The sequence below is a fragment of the Xyrauchen texanus genome, chromosome 28 (assembly GCF_025860055.1).
Source record: "Xyrauchen texanus isolate HMW12.3.18 chromosome 28, RBS_HiC_50CHRs, whole genome shotgun sequence".
NCBI classification, from domain to species: Eukaryota; Metazoa; Chordata; class Actinopteri; order Cypriniformes; family Catostomidae; genus Xyrauchen; species Xyrauchen texanus.
In genome coordinates, this window is record NC_068303.1 from 41,549,726 (window position 1) to 41,559,781 (window position 10,056).

Below are 10,056 nucleotides of genomic sequence, written 5' to 3' on the forward strand. Positions count from 1 at the left end.
TAGTAATACATGCATATATCGTGCAGTATGGTAGTTACAGTATGCTAATGTGGGGAAGTAGGATACAGCTTCAGTGAGTAAACATTTAACAGTTTGAAATCGATTAGCTAGTTCAGTTACTTCAGTTCAGAGGAGGGCTAGCAATGATCAAACTGGTAACTTAGACTGGTAGTTGATTTTAATGTACAGATATGAAAATGAGGATTTGTAATTAAGATAAAAATTTTGGTATTTGGATGATTAGATGTAACCATAGGCTGACAAATTTTTGCACAGGATCAATTAAACATGAAAAGAAATGGAGAGATATGTTTTTAAAGGGAGAGTTCTTTTTAAAGAAGCACAAACAGGCAGATCAGGTACAAACAGACCCCATACCTGCATCACCACTGGACCCCAGAGCAGCTCCCTAGCTGAGGCTAGTCAGAATCAGTGTGGTCAGACTTCAGGACCACCAACAGGTCAGAGCATCTACCAGACACAGGCAGTCAGTCACATGCCAGGAATTTACGTTGAGATGATTTTGTCAGATTAAAAGGGTAGTTCACCCAAAAATAATATAATAATCATTTACTCACCCTCATGCCATTCCAAACCTGTATGACCTTCTTCTGCTGAACACAAAATATTATATTTTGAAGCCAACAAATAGTTTTGGGTTCCCGTCGACTATGTAAGTTATTGGGAACCAAAACTGTTTGGTTACCAGCATGCTTCAAAATATAATATTTTGTGTTCATCAGAAGAAAGTCAGTCATACAGGTTTGGACGTTTAAAATGTTGGTTCATGTGTGTTCTTGCTGTTGATGGCTGTGGCATTTATATTGTGATTATACACGAATTGTTCTTGTGTTATAAAAAGATGTATCAAGGGATGACACAGAGACCTCTTGTTCTGAGAAAGACAGGGAGCCAGAGCTGCCAGGAGATGTTCAACACTTATAAACACTTGTAAATTATTTCCTCTCTGTAAGTACTGTGTGAAATTATTTTATGTATTTTTTTGTAAATGTGAGTTTTTTTGTAACTAAACCCAGCATTTAATGTAACAGACACATGCTACTCTACCTTCTCTCCTTGGTACTTAAGCTTTATTTTCTGAAAATATTTAGGATGTTCAACACTTGTAGACACAAACAGAGTGACACAATACTTTCCTCTATGTGAATACTGTGTGTGTGAGTGTGTGTGTGTGTGTGTGTGTGTGTGTGTGTGTGTGAGTGTGTGTGTGTGTGTGTGTGTTATTACTATCAATACCAGAAAAACAGCTTGTAAATCATACATACCACATTTTTTTACATTTATGTATTTAAGTGATGGATAGGTTTAGGGGATAGAAAATACAGTTTGTACAGTATAAAAATCATTATGGAAATTCCCCATAAAACATGGAAAACCGACATTGCGTGTGCTACGCGACGTGAGTGTGTGGACCCCTGGCAACCCCAAATATAAAACTCTAGTTCCGCCACTGCTCTGCAGCAGGCATTTATCCCTTTCGGAGGCTTGATTAGCCTGGTAAAGGACAGGGTGTGTAGAATCACGACCCGGCCCTGCCACAGTCCACAAATGGTGTTAAACCTGTGGAGTTTTGTTCTATATAAATGTTCAATAAGATCACAAAATGTATGATTAAAATAATAAAGACAAGTACAGGTGAAGAAAAAAAATTATAATAAAATAAAAACATATGTAGAAACCTTCCAAAATGTATACATAAATGAGACAAATAATCGAAAAAAATAAAAGTAATATAAATTTTACATATAAATGATGTAAGTCATGTGTCAGGAATGTTCTCATTTTAGCATACAAGAAAGGATATACAATTTTTTATTAATAACGCATATTAACGCAACACATTTACCTGCCGTTGTTATAAGAATTAGTAGAATATATCTTTACATGTTAAATTTTTTTTCCCTTATAGACTGTATTATAACTATAGTATGGCCTGTTGTGTAACTATAATGTAGGTGGTAATTGTGGGAGTGGTTTGTGACAATTAGACCTCCATATGGAAACTGAGATGACTGTGCCAATATCAAACCAGCAATTCATCTTCATGCATTGTACAGTACGATCAAATCAGTGTTGGAGTTTTTCTTCTCACTGCATTGAGTTAGTAACACCTAAATATACCATGTGATTTCTGTATTCAGATTTAGTCAAAATAAAAAGTGAAGCTACCACATATTTTTGTGGTGCTTCTATGACTCTTTTGCCTTCTGATTTGACCTAAGGGTAGGGTTGAGCCAACTGTGCGTAAATTAGGATGTAAAAATAAAACTAAGGGCTTAGAAACTACTAGTAAGTTCGTAACCAAGTCAGTGCTAATTTGGTTGCACCTGCAGTTCTTAAGGCAAGACTTAGCATGTAGGTATTAAGCTGTTTGTATAGTAACATGTCGTCACATAATAAGATGATTATCTTTATTGATCCAATAAATAATGGGAAACATACTCTCACATGTGACCCTGCGAAAAGAAAAATGCCAACCTAAGTGCTCAACCTCAACAAAGGAATGCTGCTCATCTTTATAGGGGACTAAACCAATTGCTGCTGCCAAATGCGCTGGTGAATAAACTGGAAAGCTTATTTAAAATCTTTGAGTATACAGCCTACAGTGAAAGGCAACCAGGAGCAGGGATACAGTAATAGTGTAATTCTATGAAACTAGATTGTGCCATGTTGAAAAAGGAGATGTATGTAGTGGAGAGATGGCCCATTTTGTGTTATGTGGATTAATGTGGATATGATTGTCTGCGGCACTATTACAGCAGTCTTACAGCATAAACACTGAATAAACTGACATAAAGTAGTCATTTTTCAGCAAAATAATTTGTAATTTGGTAACTTTTAGCAGGTGTTTCATATCTTGCCATGAACAGGGGTTTTGCAGTGTGCGTAACATAACCATGGTTTGATTCTTACTTGATGATTAAAGACTGTTCAAAGCAATAATTTTGTGAGTTTTTGTAAAGCCTCTCAATCATTTTGTATCATTGTGCTGCTCTAAGAGCACAGTAATAGAGAGCTGAATCTGACAGAGCTGCTGTTTCAATAATGAGTTCAGTGGATGAATAGGATGTAGTTGCCTGAAAGTGAGGATCTAGAATTTTATCATAACTGGTCAATGATCGAGCACCTTTCCGCAATAAACAATGAGGTACTTTGTTGGGATATTCTCGATACCAGTAAAGCATAACATTACTGCTGCTTGTATCATATGTGCAGCTCAGTGTCACAGACTCTCCTTCACTCTTGATTATTTTAGAATCCTTGTCTTTTGGTCCGATGCTGTCAGCAAATACACCTGCAAGGAATTGGTTATATTTCAGAAGACTTTAATCAAATATGTCTCTTTTTATTGGTACATTAAAAAATATATCAAAATATGACATTCTGTGATGTCTATATTCTAAGATCTGATAGTTCACATATTAGAGTTTGACAATGAGATTTTAAATGCACTTTACCTGGTACTATTATAAGAATGAGTGGAACATATCTCTCCATGTTCATTTTAGTATACATATATATAATTACTGTCTTGGTGAATTAAAGTTGATAAATGTATGCAGAGGAGAGATGACTTGATGTGAAGTTGTAATATGGGTGTGGTTTTTTAGACCACCCTCTCGTCTTCCTCACAAATACTGAGATAGTAAGCCAACACTCAGCTTCCTGTTGATGTATTTATTATACAAGAAACTCAGTGTCAAATGTCTTCTTGTCACTACATATAAATATCCTCCTCCACTGGTCCAATTTTATTGGCACATGTGGTAATAATGATGTTTTCTGCTTAGATAAATAAGAAAAGTTGAAGCTCATGCTGTGTTGTCATTTCTCCCAAAACTGAATTTTATGTTTACGGGTTTACAGTGAAATATCTTTGAGATGAGCTTTTGTACTTTATCTGCTTTTCCAGATTGGTGTTTTGATAAAATATTGAATATATTTTTTGAAAGTTATGTAACCCTTATTTCTTGATGCCGCGTCGGCGATTACTCCAGTCTCTTCATCGTGGGTAACATAAATGAAACACGGGTTACAATGGTGATAATTCACGTTTCTTCTTTAATCAGAAGCATCGGCATAACAGCATGTACAGCCGCCTAACTCGCATACAACTCACTTCACCTCTTTTTTTTTTTCTTTTTCCCAGCGCGCTCTGCCTTAAAGAGGCAGGAGCACAAAATAACCTCTACACCAATATATATAAAACTTTATATAAGACAAATAAAAATGTACAAAACATTTTCTTAAATAAATTATTATTGTTTGACATCTGTTCCTTTTTCCCGAATAAAATAATCAACTAGTGAAATAAAATAAAATAACTGAACTAGCAAATTTAAAGGTTACAGTCTTCCCCTACTTATCAAAGAAACGCCCTCGTTTCTATGTCAATACAATACTGAATAACTCTACAATATCGCAACAACTTATTAACATGACAACACGAACAGTGCATATGCAATAGTGCATAAAAATGTATATTACCAACACACCTAGAATAATACACATTCCTTATCCTGTATGGGAAATCAAATTAGGTGTTATACAGTACAGTAAAAGTACAGTGCACATACAACTAATTTGTGCATAACACATCAACAAACAAAATCTTTAAATTTCTCAGGTTTCTTAACCATGCGGCCACTGCGAGTCAGTTGAGGTGGGTCCACTGATGGCAATAGGACCCTCCCCGGGGCCTGAGAGGCTGTAGGGCAAACACTAGGCTGTGGCACAGATTCTGGCTGAGACAAAGAAACAGTTTGAGCTGAACATTCAGTCCTTGCTCGAAGTGCAATCTGCTTTTCAGGTGGGTGAGGCACATAAGGTGGGGTAATGGGTCGGAAAGGCAAAGCTCCTGACAATGCAGTGAGTGGAACAGAGTTAGGGGCCACAGCACTATCCACCACATGAGGCACAGATACTGGAAAGGAACTGGCAGGCAAATTCCCTATGGAACCCCTGTAAGGCTTTAGGCGATTGTGATGTACCACCCACTGTCTTGACTGGGGATTTCTTGGATCTGTAATCTCATAAGTTACCCCAGGGCTGTCATCCTTGTCCATTCTCCTCAGAATTTTATATGGCCCTTTCCATTTTGGAGCCAGCTTATTCTGCTTCTGAGCTGGGTCATCCAAAAACACTAAGTCCCCTGGCTTATGTGGGTGGAAAAATGTCTTTTTGTCATACTGCCATTTCTGATTAAGCTTAGCTGCAGTGGACTGCGCAGTAGCATCTCGGAAAGCATAGGACAAACGTGTGGTCACATCTCGGGCATAGTCCGCAGGGGTACCTGGTGTACAGGAAGTGACAGTAGGACTACAGTTCAAAAGGATATCGGCAGGTAGTCGTGTTTCTCTGCCATGTGCAAGAAAGAAAGGGGAGAACCCGGTGCTGGAATGAACACTGGAGTTATAAGCCAGTTCCACTTGTGGCAGATATTTATCCCATTCACCCCCACTTTCACAAATGTATTTTGCGAGTTGGTCTTTCAATGTTCGATTCAGTCTTTCGACCATGCCATCGCATTGGGCGTGGTAGGAGAGGTACGGGTTTTCTCAATGCCAAGTTGACTGCACAAATGTTTAACCAAATCGGACTCAAACTGTCTACCTTGGTCTGTATGGAATATCTCAGGGACCCCATGCTGTTTAATGTAATCCTCAAAGATGCACTGTGCTACAGTTGTAGCACGCTGGTCTTTCAGGGGGTACAGATTGACAAAGCGGGTAAAATAGTCCATTACAACTAAAACATACCTATTCCCAAGTGAAGTAACAGATAGCTCAGTGATGTCAGCAGCAATTCTTTGGAATGGTCTTTCCGCGATTGATCGACTGTAACGGGCCCTTTCATGAGGAGTGGTAGAAGCACAGGACTGACAAGATAAACATTCAGCACAGAATTTATGGATATCTCGAGACATGTACGGCCAATAGCACATTTTCCTGGCTCTTAACAAAGCACGCTCAGCACTCAAATGTCCACTAAACTTCTCTCCATGAAAACATTTAAGAGCTGTTTGAATGAGTACCTCAGGCAAGACTACTTGGTAAGCAGGAGGGCTATGAGGAGATGATTTTACTCTGCGACACAATATACTCTCCTGGACTGATAATTTGGGGAATTCATGCCAGAGTTTCCTCAGTGTGGCAGGGGATCGCTTGAGTCTGCCTAATGGGGCCTTTGATTACCATTCTCTTTCCAGTCGATGACAGCACTAAGACAAATGTCAGCTTTTTGCTGAGCTTGTAATTCAGCCAAATCAACTGACAATGTCGGACTCATGTCAGGAAGAACTTCACAAACATTTGGCTCTTCAGCAGAAGAGGAGACTCTTTCAGCAGTGGTATGGCCGAGAATGACACACTGCACTGCTTTTGTTTCTGTCACAGGCGAGCTAGGACGCCGCGACAAGGAATCAGCGCTACTATGCTGCTTTCCTTCTCTGTGTAGAATGGTAAAGTCATACACGCCCATTTCAAGTATCCAACGTGCTCTTCTACCTGTCGGATCATTATCAACTGCTGCCTTTTTCAGATACAACAAGGGTTTGTGGTCGGTAATAATTTTGAATGAGGCCCTGACAAGAAATGTCTGAAATGTCGGACAGACCACACCACAGCCCAAAGCTCACGGTCATAAGTTGACCATTTCTTTTCAGAAGGAGTCAGAGTGTGACTGGCATACGCAATTACTCGTTCCTTCCCTCCTGCATCTGAGCAAGCACCGAACCTACACAATCATGAGAAGCATCAGTGTATAGCAGAAAAGGCTGTGTGAATATAGGGTGAGCTACAATGGGAGGATTAGTGAGGGCATGTTTCAGTGATCTAAAAGCATCCTCACATTCACTCGACCACTTAAAGACAGCACCTTTTTGGGTTAGAGCATGAAGAGGTGTAGCTATTATAGAAAAATTCCTGACAAACCTCCTATAATATGAGCACAGACCAACAAACGCTCTCACCTCTGTGACAGTCCTGGGGGTAGGCCATGACCGGACCTTGTCCAGGTTCTTTTCATCTGGCTGGAGACCCTGACTAGATACAACATGACCCAAGTAAGACACTTCACTGCGAGCAAAATGACACTTACTACCCTTCAATTTTAGACCTGCTGAACGAAATCGACTGAAAACCTCCTCAAGACTGTTAAGATGGTCACTGAAAGTCCGACTGAACACCAATACATCATCAAGGTACACAAGACAAACTTTCCAATTAAGTCCACGAAGCACCAGCTCCATCAGTCGCTGGAAAGTCGGAGGGCATTCGTAAGACCCATCGGCATAACCTTGAATTGATATAAAGCACTGCCTGTATTGAATGCAGTTTTCTCCCTATCATTAGAGTCTAGCTCAACTTGCCAGTATCCACTTGACAGATCCATTGTACTAAACCAACATGCACCTGACAAGCTGTCTAGAGCGTCTGATGGTCGGGGCAAGGGGTACGAGTCTTTTACGGTGACTGCATTAAGCTTCCTGAAATCAATGCAGAACCTGTAACTGCCATCTTTCTTTTTTACTTAGACGACAGGGGAAGCCCAAGGACTACAACTTTCTTCGATGACATCATGAGAAAGGAGCTGCTGAACTTGCCTATCTATCTCAGCTCGCATGTGTGGTGATGTTCTATAAGCCCTCTGCTTGATGGGCTGCGCATCCCCAGTACGGATGGTATGCTTGACCAAATCTGTACTGACCATAGTCATAATCATTTGCACTGAAGATGTCTGCATATTTGAAAATTATGGTCTCTAGCTGAGTCTGTTGTTCTCTGTCCAATGCAGCTTGACCGAGGTCTACCTTGGGTTTTGGGCAGGGCTCAATTTGAGTCTGTATTTGAGCTACTGTGGGTTCCAACATTGTGTATTCTTCACCTGGTTGAGAGACTAAAGAATGGAAATCACCTAGCCTTGTGCCACAGGGAACATGAAAATCCTCACTAGTCGGATTCATAGCTCTAACACAAGTCACGCCTGCTCTTACAGAGGTTACGGTACGTGCTACAAAAGACCTGGTACTGTCTGAATTTCAGGGTCTAAAATTCCAACATAATTGCATGTGAACTCTTTTTCCCCAATATTGGGCTGAATTTTTGCCAAAACGCTCATCTGTGACCTGGCTGGGATCAAAATGGGCTTCTAAAGTCACAGCACTACTCCTAAGAGGGACTATATGCTGTGAACACAAGAAAGGAACAGTCCAGTTCCACAATTTTAAATGATTCTCCCTGAGGTCAATTTCAGCGTGGTGTTTGCTAAGAAAATCCCAACCAAGGATAACAGGCTGTGTAGCATTTCTAACCACCTGGACATTATGGGAGAACACTTCCTCACCCAGCCTAATAGTAATAGGCAACATACCAAGAGTGTCAAGATAGTCACCCGTCACTGATTTTGCCAGCAGAAAGGATTTCTGAATAGGCTTTTTCATGAGAGAGGGTATCGACATTCTCAGTGTTTCACTGATCAAAGATATTTCTGAGCCTGTGTCTACAAATGCTTGTACAGCAATGTTCTCAATGATAGCAAAAACATAAGGTGTGGGAGTGACAGAAGTTACCAGTTCAGTTTGTTTGGGCCCACTCATAGACTCAGCAGATACTTGGCCCATAGTACCTGCTACCAGACGTTTCCCTGCTGTTCAACATCCTCATCGCCGAAACTGACATGATGATCACCAGACGAGGGTAGATGGTCCCTAGAAGATCGTGGGCCATATCGCTCACCAGAAAACTTGTTGGAGGGCAATTCGGTCACATGACGATCCTGATGATGACAGGCGTGATGCAAGCGATCATCAGATGTCGGTCTGAAATAATCACGACGATGTAGAGTCGGGCCGACATGTTGGCTATGACGATGAGAAGTAGGGCTGGCATGTTGAGCACCATAATGTGGAGGCAGGCTGGCGTGACGATCTCGATGATGTGGTGATGGGCTGACGTAACGATCACGGTGATGTGGAGACGGGCCGACGTGGCATTCTCTATAATGCGGCGACGGGCTGATGTGACGATCACGGTGATGTGAAGACGGGCTGACGTGGCATTCTCTATAGCCTCGATGTCTGTCACCGTCTCGGTGGATGGAGGAGTAAGGTTCCTCTTGACGATATGGAGATGATGCAGGTGACGATTGGTATCTCCTTGGAGATGAGAGCGGAGAGTAACGATTTTTATCTCTACCACGCTCAGGTGAGTAGCCTCTGTCTGGAGGAAGCATGTTGAAAACTGGGCTCCTGCTGTCGCTTTTAATTGACCGACTTCCATCCTGAGAGTCTTAACATCAGCAGTTAGTTGCTTTACGGCAGTCATGATTTCTGATGAAATGTCAGATGATGCAGTCTTTGTGGATACCATAGCAGAAAGCTTATTCACCACTGGGTGAAGTTGGTGATGAAGTTAGCGCCAGGCTGGTCTTTTGACTGAGATGGGAAAGGGGTGCTAGCCTGAGAACTTCCTGTGCTCGTTCCCATTTACAAGCAATAGCTAATGCTTCCTCTAGGCAAGTAGCGCCATGCTCATGACATTTTGCCTGGAGAACAGGGTCAAGACCGGCTATGAACCGTCTAAATCTTTCCATAGTAATGGCGGACTCACCATAATTTGGAAATGCTTCCAAAACCAGTCTTGTAATCTCAGCTGCAAATACTTCCAAAGGCTCTTTGGGCATACGCGGTCTGGCATTCACAAAAGTCTGAAAATGCAGCAAAAATTGCTTCCGGCCAAAAACGTCATTTAATGCAGCAACACACTGTTCATAGTCTTGTTGTATATCAGGAGACAGGGAGAGCCAGTAAGCTAAAGCATCTCCACTCAACCGCGTAGGCAAAATGGCGGCCAAATCCTGTGTCTGTGCATCAGCACAAGCCTTTACAGCAAGCTCTAATCGGGCTTTCCATAAGGAAAAACTGTCTTTATCCTTACCGTCCCCATGGAAACATGGTGGAAGATCGACTTTGAAGTGCAGCACCTTTGTTGTATGATTAGACGAACGGTGTGTCGTACTGTCCAATTCGTCATCATC